The sequence below is a fragment of the Malurus melanocephalus genome, unplaced genomic scaffold (assembly GCF_030028575.1).
Source record: "Malurus melanocephalus ecotype Western Australia unplaced genomic scaffold, MMel_1.1 scaffold_261, whole genome shotgun sequence".
NCBI lineage: Eukaryota > Metazoa > Chordata > Aves > Passeriformes > Maluridae > Malurus > Malurus melanocephalus.
This window is the reverse complement of record NW_026623493.1, coordinates 383,561-386,024: the sequence shown is the minus strand read 5'-3', so window position 1 is coordinate 386,024 and position 2,464 is coordinate 383,561.

Sequence of the window (2,464 nt, the reverse complement as noted above, 5' to 3'; positions counted from 1 at the left end):
ACCCGGCCGGTTTGGGGCGATCGATTTCTCCTCTCGTCGCCAGAGCCGTGGCACGGACTGCAGCTGATCACGAGGAACAGTAAATTGCAACAAAGGTCGCTCGGAAGCTGCAGGGCAAACATCCCGGACTCTGCAGRAGAGAAAACTCACAACAGCCTCTTTCTTCCCCAAGCCGCAGCTAAACCCCAGCCACAGCATAGCGAAACTTAGCATTTCTTACACGTGTGTGTACTGGAACGTCATTTAATATTGCCACCACAGACCACTAAGAATCCAAGGGCAAAGCTCACTGGTTCCTTGTAAACTCCCACCTCAGCTCTCCCCTCCGTGCCRGGTCTCAGGCAGAGCTCGGGTACCTCAAGCTCAAGCCATGAAGCACAGTGAGASAATGGGGACATTTCTGTAATAGCTGCTGGGTATTTTAGTGCTCAGAGGAACACAGGGAAAGTAAATTTAAAAAAAGGTACTAAGTGCTAAGAATGTCAAACCCTTAAACAGCATCATTGCTTCAGCATTAAGATCTTCTCCCATGGATCCAGGACAAAGAATATCCTATGAAAATACCCACAAACCYTTGAAACATTTCTGATGTGTGCACTACTGTTAACCAGCAGCAAGTGTACTGCAAGTACTGCCGTGGTATTGGGCTCAGCAGAMAATTCCCATTTAAAAAGACTCTGAAATAAGGGTCAAATATTTGAAGCTGAAACAGTTCATTCTTGCCATCTTTGAAGGTCTGTCAGCCCTTTTCCCAACACCAACAGATACATGAGGGTAGATATGAACCACATCTCAGTGTGTAACACCCCACATTTTGTCTAATAGCATTTTCCTAAGTTTTAGTTGCATATTCTCAGAAATTACTTGGCAAAAAGTTTTCCTCTTTTTACACAAGCATTTGTAGCTGCAGTAATGCTTGCTACAAATTGCCCAGTTGTTTATTGCTGCCCATTTGACCCAGCAGCATGTGGAACGAGGGACCCAAGGCATAATTAAAAGGCAGGCCCAGAAACAATCGTGAGAAGGGAAATACCACTAAATACAATGAATGCACACTACACTAATGGATATAATCTGTTTTTATTGCTATTCCAGATTGGGAACAGAAACATTGCACTGCAAAGGGAAACTGACAAACACAATAAAAACACTTGTAATAAACGTAGCCTTTTCATGCCACGTAACAACCCAACCAGGTTTTTTTTTGGGTTTTCCTTTCTGCCAGTAGGCTCCCAGGAAGCRTTTCTACCTGCTATTAAGATGCTACTGCTACAGGTGTGACCCAGTTTTATCATTACTGACTTGCCTTGCATTGAATTGCTTCTGTCTTTGCTCACCAGTCTGATAAGGAAAGAAGGACCTTTGATAGAAGTAGGGCTGAATCACTCATGCATGAGCTGTCTCTTGTTTGCTCGGTTCCACTTCCCCTAGGAGAGCAGCCACCATGACTTYAATTGTGCCGGGCCATGGTTCTATTGCAGCAAGAAGCCGAACTCCAGAACAGGACATTAGAGGGCAGCATGTACACTTAGTGCTGCCTCACTTTATCCAGCACCAAGGAAAGGTAAAAACCCGTGTCTCGACGCTTGGGGGCGAAAGATTTCAGTGCCCATTCCAAAATAGTTCGCAGTTTCCTGCTTTTGAACGGCTGCAGCGTGCAAGGGAGAATTAGCTGAACCACGTGCAGAGTGCAAGTTTAAGTGAACCAACCTGGAGAATTTCTACAGCACAGGAAGAACATAAAATGTTCAGGACACTCAGACAGTAACTTGTGAAATCCAGGGCATCATCATCTCATGTGAAAGGATTTTTATTTATGAAAGCGTGATTAAGTCTCCTTGCGATACACACAGACATCCCCTACTCCAGCTGTATCAGGCAGGAATGCAATGCTACAGTTCACACAAACAAGATGCAGAACGGTGCTCTGATCACTGGTTATCTCAAGTGGTGGGGGCTTTTATTAAGGACACCTGAGGAAAGGCTATCTGGCACTGAAAGTTATCRTTAAGGCTTTTTACATATTTTAACAAAATGGAGCTATATAAACTACTAACATTCCTTACCACAAAACTCCAATTACACCAYAAGCTTCTGTAACAGTTAGAAAGTTTGAAAGCCATTTTTAATGAGCCTCACTTGAGAGATAACAAGAAATAGACACTGAATTTCATGTTCAAAGTAGTGATTTATGACAGTATTTCAGGAAAACTCACATTTTCACAGTTCTCTTAACTACTGCAGAGCCCTTTTACTTCTGTTGCCTATCAGCATTATAACAAATACAACTACTTAGGGTTTAAAGACTCAGGACTAGTAAATCATGCACATTTACAAAGASTAAAATGAGTAGGTTCAAGTTTTCCATTACTAATTTTTAACAGTTGAAGAGAAACTTAGCAATATGTGCTTTTATCTCACTTATCCATTTTGTGACCTTAGAAAAAAACATCTAGAGGAGCAG